Source organism: Primulina huaijiensis, chromosome 10 (assembly GCF_012295235.1).
Source record: "Primulina huaijiensis isolate GDHJ02 chromosome 10, ASM1229523v2, whole genome shotgun sequence".
Classification (NCBI taxonomy): domain Eukaryota; kingdom Viridiplantae; phylum Streptophyta; class Magnoliopsida; order Lamiales; family Gesneriaceae; genus Primulina; species Primulina huaijiensis.
This window is the reverse complement of record NC_133315.1, coordinates 8,071,171-8,087,929: the sequence shown is the minus strand read 5'-3', so window position 1 is coordinate 8,087,929 and position 16,759 is coordinate 8,071,171. Positions and strand designations below refer to the sequence as shown.

Sequence of the window (16,759 nt, the reverse complement as noted above, 5' to 3'; positions counted from 1 at the left end):
TGGATATAGTGTTATAAGAAATGTTAATCAGGGGTGGTTAAGAATGAATCGATATTAAGCTTGAAAAATCTAAGTTTTAGCGGACGCGTTTGGGATTTTAAGATTGAAATTTGATAAGTTTATGAAAATTTTTGGTATAAAATAAGAAAAATAATATACGATAAGTATGGTCATCTATCTTTTAATATTGGGAACTGTAAGAAAAATTGAAATTCGAGGTTATAATAGTAATAGCACTAAGTCATTATGAGCCTTTTAAGTTGCGATTTGAAAATAAGGATTTAGAAGGAAAATTTATTTGGAATCAAGGAGACGTAAAGACATTCTAGAACTTATGTTTTATCAGAGTAGCGCAGCGGAAGCGTGGATTTTTGGGATACTAGAACTAAGTCTAAACTTTAGGTTATTAAGGATAAACGAATTTTGAGGACGAAATTCAATTTAAGGAGGGAAGATTGTAACGCTCCGAAAATTTAAAGATCCACGCAAACCACATGCATGCAATTATTAAATTCTCTTGTATTTTAATTAAATGTTTTAATTGCATGAATTAACAATGTTTTGCATATTTGCATGTTTAAAATTTATTTTTCTACATTGTTGCATAAAAATGTATTTTTAAAAGGTTATTCGAGTTGCGATCGAGGAACGGAGACCGACGGCTGAAAAAAAATAGAAAATGTTTTTATTAAAATTTTTTTTTAAATTATTTAAATTAAGGGTGATGCTTTTTTAGTATTTTTGAAAAGAAGGGGTTTTGAGGTGATTTTATACGCCGGGACGTAAATTTTATCGGTATCGGATTCTCAATAAAAATGCGAGCTTTTTGGCAACCCGGCTAATAAATTCATAAATTTATTTAAACAAAAACCTTGTTAATATTTTATTAAATCCTAATTAAGATTAATGGGCTTAATTTAGTGGCTTAATAGACCTAAGCCTAATTAGTAATTTAATTAGCTATTTAAAGTTTTTAATCACCAAAACCCTCACTTTTGCATCTAAAATTCACGGCCACCCACTTTTAATTTATGAAAACTCTCTCCCAACCACTCTTATCACACGGCACACACAAAACAATTTGAAGAAACATTCAAAGGTTTGCAAGGAAATTCAAGTCATCGTCTCTTAGTCGCCGTTCTTCGTCGTCAACGGTTTTTCGTGTGTAAATTACGCAAAGGCACGCCATAAATCTCTTTTTCTCGTCTATCACATCGTATTATTGTTTAAATTATATTTGAATGAAAAGCATAAGGTTTTTATGAATATTTTCGAAATATTGCATGTATATGAGGTGAACTTGTGAATTGTTGTTCCAAAAACATGTGTATTATGTTAAGAAGGGGCTGCCATGTCTTAGGAAGTTATGGGACATGTTTTATACAAGTTTAGGGGTCTTAAAACACACTAAAAACGCTGCACAACCACAGCACACACAAGCTGGAATCGCAGGAAATTTGAGGGATTGGGTTGTCTTCATGGGTGTGGTTTTGATGCATGGGGCTTAGGGGCTCGACCAGGTCTTGAGGAAGACTCTTACTGGTCAGGGTTAGGTCCTAGGTAGAGTCCTAGGAGGGCTAGGACGCGAGCCAAGGGGCTGGGGAAGAGTCCTTGCCAAGGAGGACTCCACCCGAGAATTGATAGGAAGTGCGCAGGTGATCAGCTGATGTGCAGGGGGGGTTGTGGCTCGGTTTGGGGCTGGGCGAGAGTTTCATCATGGTCTTAGGATGAGGGGAAGTGGTCGGCATAGGTGCTGGTGCAGCTAGCCACATGCTGGCTCGAACAAAACAGCATCACCGCATGACAGCAAGGGGGGGGCCGGTAGTGCTTCTGATCCAGGAGCTTCGGGCTTGGGGTGCCAGGGTAAGGGTTGGTCTGGGCTGGGTCTAGGCATGGTCCAGGGAAGGTTATGGTCGTGTGGGCTCGGTGGGGGCTTGGTTGGAAGAGTCCTAGTTGGGTTAGGTGTCCTAGACATACAAGGAAGCACACACACAACACAACAGATTTTTGGGTCAAATTCCAGAAGGCTTTTGAGCGGGTTAGGGCTTGTTTTATGGGCTGGGCTTGCACAATAGGGTCCATAGATGGGTTGGCTAAGTTTTGGCTCAAGGTGGCTCGGGCGTGGCTCGGGTAAATTAGGAGATGGCTCGGTGTGTTCGTCGAAGGGTCAAAAACGAAAATTTAAGAAGGAAAAATAGATCCAAGGGTCCACGGGGGTGGCTCATGAATTGGAAGGGTACAATAAATCTTAAAAATGCTATGTTAAAAATTTGGGATCAAAATAAAGAGTTTTGGATTTAATCGGAATTTAATCGCCGCATGAAACGCTAATTAACGAGTTAAATGAAACGCCTAGTTTTAGGCTTTATAAAATTATGAAAAATTAGGTTTAAGCTTAAATAATTATTATAAGTCTAAGTTTTTAATTAGTGAATTTAATATTAAGGTTTGGTTTAATTCGAGATTTAAACGCATTAATACGTCACATTTAAAGATTAATTTAAAAGTCCTCATTTTAGGCTAAATAAAAATATGGAAAAATTCATGTAGGCTTAAATAATTATTTGGGACATGTTAGAGTCAATGAATTCAAGAAAAAGTCAAAAACGTAAAATTTTACGTCTATGGGTGAAACGATCTTTTTACACCTAAAAATTAGTAAATGTCATGGCGATGCCCTAAATGCTATTTTTGTGATATTATGATTATTTTTAAATGTTTATGAAATATTCATTATTTAATTGTGATTTTTAAATGTCTAAGGGATTTTTATGATTTAATAAAGACATTTAAAATACATGTTGTATGCTTGGTTTCAAAAAGGAAAATGTAATGTTATTCATGATTTTTATAAAGTGATGAGAACGTAAATGTTGAAGGAAGTGAAGTGATTGTGACTAATTCGTTGATGTTGGCGACGTCGTGAGGGTTATGGTCCCAGTGGGAGCCCGACGATCGTGTTTTCATCATTACGAATATGTGATAACAGTAAGAATGGAATATCGTGAGGGGAAAAGGCCCCTGAGGGAGCCCATTTATGGGAAAAGGCCCCAGAGGGAGCCCCGAAGATCGTATTCTATTCGATCATGATAGGCCAAGGGCCCAGTTGACCGGTGAGAGTGTTGCTTGTGTCCCCCGCCGCCCAGTACTGTGGTTATTTATAGATGGATCCATCGTCATGTCATGTCATGTCAGGAAAGTCACAATTAACGATCTGAATTCAACAAAAGAAAAGGAAAAGGTAAGGAAAAGGAAAAATGTTTATGATCATGAAAAATGTTTTATGTTATGTCATGTTGAGGGAAAAGGAAAAGGTTAATGTTTATGTTATTAATGTCATGAAAATGTTTATGTTTAAACTTGATGCATCATTATGAAAATATTTTTATTTAAAGTTCATGCATCATAAAAAGGTTTACTAAAATGTTCATGTTTGAAGTTTATGCATCTTCATGAAAAGTTATTTTACGTAAAAGTATTTTCACTGTTGCATGTGGTTTTATAAGTATTATTTGCTATAAAGATTATGGTGTGTTGAGTTTTTAGACTCACTAGGTGTGATGAATGTAGGTGAGGTTGAGGGAGGTCTTGACGGATGATCTGACTGGACTGAAGGCACACAACCCGAGGACCAGCGCTTCTATTTTTCCGTATTACAACTTATGACTCATGATTTACATTAAAGATTTTAAGACTATTTATTTATGCTTTTGAGAGGTTTAGTATGGGCTATACTTTAAAACTTATTGTTTTTTTAGGTTTGGTAAAATATGAGAAGATTTTATGTTTTGACATTTCCTTTGATTTTTAAAATGCTAGTTGGTTGATGTGTTATTTTTAAAAGGGTAAAATATTTTATAAAGATATTTTCATGTGATGGATGAAATTTAGAAAAAAAAAATTTCTAGTACTTTTAAAGCAATAAAAAAGTGAGGACGTTTCAATATAACTTTAAAATTACATAGATCTTCAACATCTTTCTTTCTTTTCTTTTTTTTTTCTTTTTTTTCTTTTTTCTTTAGCAAATACCATATATATATATTTTTTCAAAATAAGAACTCAAGATCTAAACAATAGATAGTCTATTTCATGATCAATAAAGGCTCGCAAGCTCTTTTCTCAATCCTCTCCATTCACTCACAAAATATGTGTGAGTTTAAAAATTTTAGGCACTCTTCTCAGGTATATCTTGGGCCATATACTTTAATAACTGATTTTATCACAATGGTTAATCACTCAAAAAGATTTCATAAATCATATTTTTATTGTGATCAAAATATTAAAATTGACTTTTTTTCAAATAAAAATTTAAACATCCTCAGATATATTAATACATTTTCTAATATAAACCTTTCGAACATGTAATGTATGATATTTTTACAAAAATTACTAAGATACAAACAATAAACATGGTTTTATTTTAAAATAATATTTTTTTAATATATATATATTTTTTAAAAAAAATTTAAAGTTTTTTTTAAAGTTTGTTCTCCCCCCAATCTGAATATGATATTGTCTCTAATATCGAAATAACTATTAATAAAGAGTACATAATGAAGGAGATATCCCCTGGAATTTTATTGAAGAGAACAAACTGAAACAAATGCAAACCAATCCACGACTTTTGAATCAATGATCCAACTTTCTTTTCTTACTGCTTGATTGCGACCAATTGATCTTTGTTATCATTGGATCAGGATTATGAATAAAAGCATCCAAATTATAATTAATTGGTCGGCAATCGAAGCAGAGATGAGCATCCGTCGTGAATTTTCTGAAATGAAATTCTGTTCCACAACTTTATCAAGAAATGTCAACAAACTGTCATTATAATTATTGATATTCAACAAGCCCACAGGTTTGTTATGGATATTAAGTTGTGCCCAAGAAACAGTGTGAAAAATTTCTTCTAATGTACCAAAACCACCTGGTAGTGCGATAAAAACATCAGAATTTTCAATCATTTTGGTGATTCTTTCATGCATAGAAGAAGCTTTTAATTCCTCCCCAATCATAACACCTATAATATTTCCTTCAACTAAAGCAGTAGGAATAATACCCAAAACCTGACTACCTCCAAGATGAGCATATGTTGAAACAGATCTAATTAACCCAATATTACCTCCCCCATATACCAAGTGAATTTTTCTCTCAGCCAATATCTTTCCAAGATTATTCTCTTCTTCTACAAACAATTCATTTTTTCCAGGACTCGACTCTCAAAATACACAAATATTTTTTAATGCTTGTGCAGAGGATCCAGTCATTTTTTTACTTTCTTTTTGGTCTGCGAAAATAGAGAGAAAGATGAGAGATTTTATAGGGGTAATATGTTATCATGACAAAACTATGGGTCACAGCTGTAAGTAGAATAAACAGTAAAAACAATAATGACACACATGCATATAAACATTAGTGTGATTGTGGCTCACAATTTCCCTCTGGTTTTACGTCCAGAAACGGCTTAAATGCCTTCTATGAGTCGAGGTTATGCTTCCCTTCCAATTTTCTTATAAATTGGCAAACATGGTCTTTTTTAGTCGGATTCCCAAGACCGTTAAGATGACGCTCATCTTGGAATTGTTTCCATAAACGGAGAAGTTTAATATGCACGTATCCACTAGAATGCGTCTCAAAAGTCAATAAGATGTTATCTAAAGACTCCTTACTCAGTCCATTCTTAATGAAACCAATTTTATCTTTTCTGTTATTGAAAACACATCCCAAAGATCTGCATCGTTTGTCACAAGTCCATCTTGAACACTTATGACAAACCCCTAACCTTTTGGCCCTTCATTTTTCCGCATAAGTGCTTTTTCCTAATCCAGGCATATACCGAATGAGCAATGACTGTGGAACTTCTCCTCATAATCGGATCTTAGCTTCTATTACAAGACGAATATCTTCTGGAATTATTTTTTGCATTAGCAATCTCAATCTTACACACCTACCTACATAAATTTTTCTTAGAACATTTTCAGAAACAGAGGGAAAATATTTACAAATTTTTGAGAGAATTTCATCCATTTTGAAAAGAAAAAAATGATTTTTTTTATTTTTGTATCAGCAATTGTGGGAAACTAAGTTAACCGACTATGAGAGTCACGGAGTACCGTTCTCCGTCATTTAACCAAAAAATTTAAAAGATTAAGGAAACCCCAAATAAAAACAAAAAAATTAAATACAACAAACAAAAAAAAATCAAGGATCGGAAAGGGAAATAAACTCTTCTTGAAAGATTTCATTTTCTAAAAATGGTTTAAGCCTCTGTCCATTTACTTTAAAAACATCATCATTTTTAGGATTTTCAATGTCCACAGCTCCATAAGGATACACATGCTTTACAACATATGGGCTTTTCCATCTTGATCGTAATTTTCCTGGGAATATGTGAAGTCCAAAATTATAAAGCAAAACTTTGTTACAAATCTCAAAAGATTTTCTAAGAATTGTTTTTCATTAAATGATTTGAATTTTGCTTTATAAATCCTTGAATTCTCATACGCGTCATTTCTGAGTTAATCAAGTTCATTAAGTTGCAATTTGCGCAATTTGTTGGCATCATCCATGCTTGAATTAAAAGTTTTGATCGCCCAATAAGCTTTATGTTCGAATTCCACTGGCAAATGACAATGTTTTCCGTAAACCAACCTATAGGTAGACATATTCAATGATGTTTTAAAAGTTGTTCGATATGCCCAAAGTGCATCATTAAGTCGCAGAGACCAATCTTTTCTATTTGGGTTAAAAGTTTTTTCCAAAATTTCCTTTATCTCTCTATTAGCTAATTCAACTTGTCCATTTGTTTGAGGAAGATAAGGAGTAGTTACTTTGTGAATAATACCAAATTTTTTCATTAATGAAGCAAATGGTTTATTAACAATGTGAGTTCTCCCATCACTTATCATGACTCGAAAAATTCCAAATCTACTAAAAATATTTTCTGTCAAAAATTCGATAACGATCTTATTTGTTCGATATATAATTGCCTCTATCCATTTCGAAACATAATCAACTGCATCTAAAATATACAAGTATCCAAACGAAGGTGGAAAAGGTCCCATAAAATCAATTCCCCAACAGCCAAAGATTTCAATTTCAATGATAGGATTCAAAGGCATCATGTTTCTTTTTAAAATCACACCCAATTTTTGACAATTTTCACAGATCTTGCAGATTTCGTGGGTCTCTTTAAACAAAGTGGACCAATAAAATCCACACTGCAACATTTTTGCAGCCGTTTTCTTTGAAGAAAAATGTCATCTGCATGCTTCTGAATGACAAAATTTAATGTGTAACGTACCGTACTTTAAAACTATTTTAAACTTGAGGAAAAAATAAAAATTTTTTTAAATACAAATAACTTTCAAAGTGTGATCACAATTAAACTGCCCATCCAAAAGTATTTGCGATACAAGAGCTCACAAATAAAGTTTGCTAAAGAAAATGCTTGTTTAAACATCGTATGCCAAAACGTGAAATCAGAGTATTAAAATTTTCATGCTTAAAACTTAAAAACATAAAACATGGGCAGTCCTCGGGTCTAGCCTCCTTCTCAGTCCAAGCCAGCTCCTTGGTCCCCACCCCTCGTCTCCTCAAAGTCATCCTCACCTGCATCGATCAAGTCTAGTGATTCTAAAGACTCAACACGTATAAACTGGAAGTATCAAATAATACGTAATAAAACCACATGCATCTTCAAAATAGAGCGTACATAGTAGAAACATGATGTGAGGCCCATTTACTCTAATGAAAATTAATGATCAAACAATAATGGTTTGATTTAAAGCTACAGCGGAAAAAGGTTTAAAATGCTTTAAAACGTACCTCAGGGCCTAGAAAAATTTCGGCATGACCTCCCCGTAAGTAGGACATCCCGAAAACTCAAGCAACAGTTTATATCAAAATATACTCCAACTAGAGTCAATAAAACAAAAATCGAAGTTAAACAACCTATAGCCGCACTGGCCAGGAATAAGCAGAAATGAAAACTTACCCAATACTCACCAGATCATAAAAATCACAGAGTCGCCTCAGAACATAACAAGAACAACCAAATACTACTACAGATACACGGGGCATCTCCCCGACAAATAAACTACAATACAAGACTGAAACAACTCAAGACATACATATAGACTAATTGAGAGACTCCACTGAACAAAACCAAGCAATCCAAACTCAATCCCGAGCTTCACTGGCGGAACCCCGGCCTAATGCTGCAAAACGACTCGGGAGATCTACCATGGTGCCCAAAAGCAACCACGCAACCCCCAGAAAACAACTGAGGTTAGGATTCTGGTATGAAACAGTTCAACAATAACAACAATAATCATAAATCATGCATAATCATATAATGAAATGTAATATGCAATGCATGAAAGCTCAACGAATAACCGGGATAACGGGAGCCAACAAACGGTACGATAACAACTAGAATAATGCTCGAGCAACAACACAGGGGAGCTACATCGTCATGCAGCTAAATTGCCCTGCCAAGTATGCGAGGCATGCCAAGCTGTGCTGAATAACACCCATGACTCGGCCTCCATACAGCTGATACGCTATAACAGGATGGCACAACAGAACGAACTGGATGACACAATCCCAACGCTCACCTCAAAAGGCTACACTAACCACGGGATTGTTCAATCACATCTACGGTCTCATGTGTATAGGCCTATCAGCCACACTATGACCACGAGATAAACAACAGTGCCAGATAACAACGGATATCAACAACGGCTAACAAGAACGATAGGGCTCAACATGAATGTCATAACAGTATGCCCTATGCTAAATGCCAATAATATGTCACAATGATAAACATATATCACAACGAAGGCATTTAACAAATTACAACAGTCAACAAGCCATAAACACAATCAATGCAACACAGAATGACAATTAAACATAATTTATGTTTTACCGTCGTATGTTACTGATCTGTAACATACCTATATCATGAAAACGATCTTCAAGAATGATCAACTAAACTCCCTCATCCTAGAATAACAAAATAAGCCGAATAATTCCAGAACTCATTATTATTTACATTCCAACCATTATCAACTCGATAATCCTTAGATTAATTCCAACGATAACAACCATACTATAATATCTTTCAATATAATACAAAACAATTCGACATAATTAATAGGCTCGCCGAATTATACCTCGAAGATTTCCAATGACCGAACCTACAACAATTTTCCAATAAATATTTCAATAAAACGCTATTCGAACGACGAAAACAATTTAAATCTAAACGGGTAAAAATCCAAATTTTGGCAGCCTACTATCACGCTTAGAAGCTGAAATTTCGGACTAGGAACTCACAAGGTCGAAGTTTACTCTAGGCGCTAGCGGTCTCGAGGTGATAACCCACCGGAAACTCGTCGAAGTTACTGTTCAAGAGCTAAAAAAATTTAGAAAACAAGCTGGAGTTACAAGGAAATCACAAGGCTTAAAACCCACTCCAACACACAACAAAATTCCAAGGAACTAAACTTAAATCTCACCTAAACCGAACCAACAACAGCAGCTATGAACATGCCTCGATTTGGGCTGAAAAGAGCATCAAAAGTGGCGATTCATGGTTCAAAACAAAGCTACTGAAGTAAGGAAGAAAACCCCTCAAACCAATTGAGATTTCGACGTCGGACGGTAAAGTTATGGCCTCTCCAATTTGAAGGTGATGCGGGTGACGGGATTGTGAAGAAAAAGGAAAACAAATGCTACGGGAATGGGTTTGCTTCTTTCTCCTTTTCTTTAATTTAATAAACTGGTGTATATGTGTAATAATTGACCACAACATTTAATAAATTGAGTCCATTTATCCGGATTTTACTTATTTTAATAACTCATGTGTTATTTAAACTCTATATGAATTTTATATCGTTAAATTCTCCGATATTCTAAAATACATATTTTTAACACACTTCTTGAATTTATTTGGCATAAATAATTATTTTAATTTGCAACTCAATAATTATTCTAATTATTCCAAATTACCGGATAATTAATTACAGTGCCTTACACTTCTCCACCCCTTAAAATAAATTTTGTCCTCTAAATTTCTGTTTATACACATACATCTTACACACGATACGAAACTAACAATACAATATTAAGAATCAAACAGATATGGATAAGATGCTCTCATATTCTCTTCTGTTTCCCACGTTGATTCTTCTACACCATGCCTCGACCACTGAACACGTATAAGTGGTATAACTTTATTGCGTAAGGCTTTATCTTTACGATCCAAGATACAAACAGGATACTCAGTATACGATAGAGAAGGATCAAGTTCAACCTCATCAGGCTGAATCACATGAGATGGATCGGGCTCATACTTACGCAACATAGAAACATGGAAAACATTGTGGATGCCAGACAAGGACTGGGGCAAATCCAAACGATAAGCGCAAATCCCAATACGCTCAACAATCTCGTAGGGACAAACGAAACGAGGTGACAACTTACCTCTCATGCCAAAACGAACAACACCTCTAAACGGAGAGATCCTCAGAAACACAAAATCTCCAACTTGAAATTCTAGAGGTTGACGACGTCTGTTAGCATAACTAGCTTGCCGATCTTGGGAAGCTTTCATTCTCTGACGAATCAACTGGACTTTATCATGCATTTCCTGAACAATGTCAGGTCCAGTTAACTACTTCTTACCAAATTCATCCCAACAAAGAGGTGATCGACATCGTCTGCCATACAAAACTTCAAAAGGAGCCATACCAATAGTCACTTGGAAACTGTTGTTATATGAAAATTCTACTAGAGGTAAAGCTTCTTGCCAACTATCTATGAAATCCATAACCACTGCTCGAAGCATATCCCCAAGTGTCTGAATCGTACGCTCTGTCTGACCATCTGTCTGAGGATGGTAAGCAGTACTCATCGCAAATCGTGTACCCATTTCTTTTTGAAAACTAGTCCAAAACTTTGATGTGAATCTAGGGTCACGATCTGAGACTATTGCAACTGGAATTCCATGATGTCTCATAACATTTTTAATATACAGACAAGCCATCTTCTTGTACAAATACGTCCTCTCATACGGAATAAAGTGTGCTGATTTAGATAATCTGTCGACAATCACCCAAATGACATCGAAATGACGAGAATTACGTGGCAATTGCGTGACAAAATCCATAGCCACGTGCTCCCAGTTTCACTGAGGAACCTCAAGACTATGTAGTAATCCTCCAGGTCTCATTCGTTCTGCTTTGACTTGCTGACATATCATACAACGAGACACAAACTCAGCCACATCCTTTTTCATATTCTTCCACCAAACTGAGGCTGTAGAATATGATAAATTTTCCTGTCTCCTGAGTGGATACTATATCGAGTACAATGAGCTTCTTTAAGGATTGCTGTACGCAATTCAGGAATATTTGGGACAACCAACCTACCATTCAACCGAAGAGAATCATCTGAGTGAATTGAGAAACCAGATTGGTGTCCTTGAGATACTAACTCATAAGATTTCAGAATTCGATCATCAGTTTTATGAGCTGACTTTACAATCTGAAACAACTCTGGCTCAACAGAAATCTGAGATACACAAACAGCATTACCTTGGATTTGAAAATCCATTCCAGAAGTGCAAATATCCTCTCGTAACTTAGAAACATGAATCGAGGATAGATTAACATCAACAATCTTACGACTCAAAGCATCGGCAATGACATTCACTTTTCCCAGATGATACTGAATCTCACACTCATAATCTTTCAAAAGATCCATCGCACGTCTCTGTCTCATATTCAGATCTGACTGAGAGAACATATACTTCAAACTTTTGTGATCAGAATAGATTACAAATTGCTTCTCAAACAAATAATGCCTCAAAATCCTGAGAGCAAGAACGATAGCAGCCAATTCCAAGTCATGAAGAGGATACTTAGACTCATGCGGTTTCAACTGAAGAGAACCATAGGCCACCACTCTGCTATGCTGCATCAGTGATAAACATAAAAATTGTACATTTAAAGTGGAAACCTTGATTTATTGTTTACAAATATATATAGCACAATAAATACTTGACCACATTTATAAGTTTTGGTATATATTATATACTTATAAGATAATAATTTTTAACATAATATAAATATGATTATTTAATATATTGGAACCATTTTATTAAGTTGATTTCAATATTGTTCGTTAATGTTAACTTTATTAAAATACCAAGAGTGGATCCTTTAATCTCAACTACTTAAATTAAAATTTGAACAATTAAAATTTACCCATTAAAGATTCAAACAATTAAAATTAGAAAGAAACAAAAACAAAAACAAAACAAAAAGACATTGTAGTGGACTTGTAATTACCTTAGCTTCCCTGTGGATACGATATCGGACTCACCGAATTATACTACTTGTGGACAACCTGCTCTTGGGAGTGCAACAATCAAAGTGACAACAAGTTTTTGGCGCCGTTGCCGGGGAAGTATAATTTAATTTCAAGTCTATTTAATTTTGTTTACAGTTTATTTTTCTTTATTTGAATTTTTATTGCTTTTGTGTGTTTTTATTCTTTTGCATTTGCATTTGCATGAGCATTATTTGGTCACGTACACTTAGTGGTCGACTCATTCGAAATAACCCTTTATTTTCACAAAACATGGCGGAAGAACCCACAGTGCAATTTGTTGGCATCGTCCATGCTTGAATTTAAAGTTTCGATCGCCCAATAAGCTTTATGTTCCAATTCCACAGGCAAATGACAATGTTTTCCATAAACCAACCTATAGGGAGACATATTCAATGATGTTTTTAAAGCTTTTCGATATGCCCACAGTGCATCATTAAGTCGCAGAGACCAATTTTGGCGGAACAAAAAATATAAATTTTGGCAGCCTACTATCACGGTTAGAAGCTGAAATTTCGGACTAGGAACTCACAAGGTCGAAGTTTCTCTAGGCGCTAGCGGTCTCGAGGTGATAACCCACCGGAAACTCGTCGAAGTTACTGTTCACGAGCTAAAAAAATTCAAAAAACAAGCTGGAGTTACAAGGAAATCACAAGGCTTAAAACCCACTCCAACAAACAACAAAATTCCAAGGAACTAAACTTAAATCTCACCTTAACCGAACCGACAGCAGCAACTACGAACATGCCTCGATTTGGGATGAAACGAGCATCAAAAGTGGCGATTCATGGTTCAAAACGAAGCTACTGAAGTAAGGAAGAAATGTTAGAGTAGGTGCACGTCGAGCCAAGTGTTGGCCGAGTGTTCACAATGAAACTCTATGTATAAACATTCTTTATTTTAATAATATTTGAAATTATTGTTTTGGCACTTCTTTATCTGTATACCCATGCTAGTTGCATAGATAAAGTCCTTGAATATACAAATAGTAGAAAGAATATGAGATGCTCATATGATGAGTATCATGAAACTCATATTTACAATACTGTATATTCTAAACAGTTCTTAGTCAATTCAGCCGCCGCTAAGAAGGATATAGGCCGCTCAAGTTCGAGACTAGTATCTGCGATGTGAGTACCATGTTTCATTGGTAGGGTACATTGTGATGTCCGAGCATGCAGATAGGTGCTCCTTGTAGCGTGCACTGAACAACCCTCCATAAAGGACTTTCCAAGTGGTTCTCACTTATCAAGTGGAAATGTCCTAGTTTATGGTTGTACACCATTAGTCCTTATGACCCGGGACAACATTGAGACTCTATGTGCTAGCGTTTCACTTTGACTTGTTTACCGACTCTCATGGGGTCATCAGTTGGCAAGGTTTGGTGTTTTGTCGAAACATATAGGAGTCGATGCATTGTAGTTGGGGATTCACCGCTTATCTTAGGGTATGGATATCCTATGTGTTCTCATGTGTATGTAGTTTGAAATCTCTGATCAGAGTATGGTGGTAATTAAGAAAGGGGTTTCTTAGATTACACCATCAATGCAACTGCGACATGACACGTAGTATCGATTCATTGACAACTCTCGATATACCAGTGGTTGTCGAATCGGTCGAGATATATGAGTTGAAGGGACCGTACTGTACGCTAACCATAATTGAATAGTTCTTGCAGGCACTATCATTTGATACCTAGAGAATCATGTAAGCGATGCTGCTAGGCGTTTAACATGATTGGTTGGGTAATATCAGACTTGAGTTCTGACGTTCTTATTATCAAAGAGTTGATAAATAAGAATGGAGCAATTGGGGTATGCTCATATAAGGACATGTTTAGTCCGAATCACATGGAGATGCGAACCCACGGCTAGTTGTATCAATGAACCATTGAGGGCCACACAAGTACTAGCTTTCTAGATCCCGTTGAGAAGTAAAATAGTTCAATGTGTTGAACGGCTTATAAATGAGTTTATAAGTGTAAGAAAAAATAGAAGTATGACTTCTATGAGGGAAAAATGTAAATTTTAATTTATGGAAGTGTTCCTAAATTAAAAGTAGGTCAAGTAAATAATGTATTTGAAAATTGTGATTTTCATAAACATGGACTAAATTAAATTAATTCAAGTTTTGAATTAATTAAACACTAGTGGGCCTAGTAGAGTCTAAATAATTAAATTAATTCAAGTGTTGAATTAATTAAATAATATCGGGCCTTGTAGAGCCCAATTGGAAATAATTATTTAACTAGTGGGCTTGAGTAAAATCAAGTAAAGTTTAATTGGGCTCAAATATGTTTGAGACAATTTAAAAGTCCATGGGCCCTTTGTAAATGTTACAAGCCCACTTGATATGCATGCTTGGGAGGTGAAGGGTTGTGGAATACTTTTGATTAAAATATTGCATGGCATGCAACTTTTGGTTTTAGCATTTTGCACAACCAAGAAAATTGTTTTTCACTCTCCCTCCACCATAGACTTGGCCGAAATCTCTCCATCATTTTTCTCTCCATTTTTCTCTTCATTTTGGTTGAGGAATTCTTGCACTTCTCAAAGAAAAAAATCCTCATATTTTTCTAGTGCAAAATATGAGAGGATCTTCCTAGTTGGTGGTGGGCTTGATTTTTAACAAGGAGTGTTCAAAATAAGCTTGTAAAATTCATCCTTTCAAGAGCCAAGTTGTTTACAACTTGGTTGGAGCCATCATCAATCCAATGTGATTGATAGGTAACGATTTCTCAACACCCTATGAATGTCATAGTTGTGTTTTTGTATTTGCTACACTTGAAAATGTGGTGGCCGAAAATTTTTCTTCAAAAATTTGATTTTTTAAACTTCCGTTGCGCATTCGGGCACCGTAACCGATCCTCTTTCAAGTGGTATCAGAGCTATGGCTACGATTTTGGTGTAGCAAATACATAATATTATGTTGAGGTCGATTTCTAACCGCATGAGATAATTTTTTGCAACAAAAATCAAGGTCATGGAAGGGGAGAAAATGGGCAGCATGTTGCTGCCCATTTCTGGCAGCTCGGGCTGCCCGAGGGACTGCCCATTTCGGGCAGCAAGGGCAGCCCGAACAGCCCCTATGTTTAATTATAAAAAAAAAAATATGGGCATGTTGGCCGGAATCCGGCGACGGCGATGACGACTAGGGTTTCCAAAAGTGGTTTGGATTATCAAAGTGTCATGTGCCTTGATGTTGTTGGGCCATTGGATGGCTAACATATTTGTGAAATTTAAATGGACCAAAATGTTTTTGGTGAAAAATGATTTTTTTGGGGCCCTTAAGTTTAAAATTACAAAAGTTGCAAATATTTTCTCATGAAATAAATAATTGAAGTTGGACTTTAATTATTTATAGTAAATTGTGATTTACAAGAAATTCGATTATAAATAAATTAATTTGAAAGTAGCAAAGGAGTTTGTATACTTTGTTGATTAAGTTTATAATCGTGGCGGTTAGTGATTGGATCAAGATATATAATATTGGATCAATTAATTATTCAGATAATTAATTGATGGTGTATGATATGTGATATTATGCATGAAAGATGATCAAAAACCCAAGCCCAATTTGCTAGGTGTATTCTAGGATATTTTTGTTGAATGATTGTAATAATTATGAAATTTAAAGTGGGCTTGGTTTATGACCCGTTCCCACCCCATGAGATGTATCCCTATCTGCCATGGATATTTATTTGTAAATATTAGTATAGTGGAAAATCAAGATTGGAAGATGGTGGCCTTGATGATTATGAAGATCGAAGACATGTAAATATTTGAAGCTAATGTAATAGTTGCATTTGCATCCCATGCATTTCCCTAGGATTGGACCTAGGCCCGTGTTTAGCTCACACGGGCCATTAGTTTTGGGGCGATTGATCATCCTTGTTTTGTTTACTGTTTATAATATATGCATGATATGTTATAAATAATGAGTATGTGCGTTATTATTATGATAATAACAAAGTTGCATGAATCCGGCAAACATACGATCAAACATGGTGAGTTTTTAAATAAAATTAATGATGAGACCTTTCAAAATTAAAAACCCTCATTTTGAATAAGATTCAAAATTAATATCAAGCCCGAAAAGGGGAATTATAAATTTGTTTATAATTTCCATGTCTTCCATCGACAATGGGTGCATGATGAACGCTACCCGTGCTCGGGGCTCGGCTCATATTATTGGGGAGGCCCTGGGTGCCGGAAAGCTGTGACATCCATTGAAATGGTGATGTGAACTACGTGGAACTCCAATGATTTTGGCTCATATTATTGAGGGAACTCATGGCGACCGTCCATTAAGGGTCAACATCGATGGGTAAGGCTTGACACGTAAAGATGAACGACGTCATATT

At 35.5% G+C, this 16,759-nt stretch overlaps 1 long non-coding RNA gene across 3 annotated transcripts; it reads right to left on the bottom strand.

Annotated features, from left to right (window-relative positions):
* Nucleotides 1-9,020: 9,020 nt before the first annotated feature.
* Nucleotides 9,021-13,213, bottom strand: LOC140985795 (uncharacterized). Of its 3 annotated transcripts, none has more exons than XR_012176856.1 (2): nt 13,110-13,213; nt 9,021-9,418 (listed from the first exon to the last, which is right to left on the bottom strand). It is a non-coding gene; the product is annotated as an uncharacterized lncRNA (long non-coding RNA). The 3 variants fall into 3 exon arrangements; XR_012176855.1 differs by lacking the exon at nt 13,110-13,213 and adding an exon at nt 9,522-9,756; XR_012176857.1 differs by lacking the exon at nt 13,110-13,213 and adding an exon at nt 9,522-9,756 and having other exon boundaries at nt 9,021-9,407.
* Nucleotides 13,214-16,759: the final 3,546 nt, after the last annotated feature.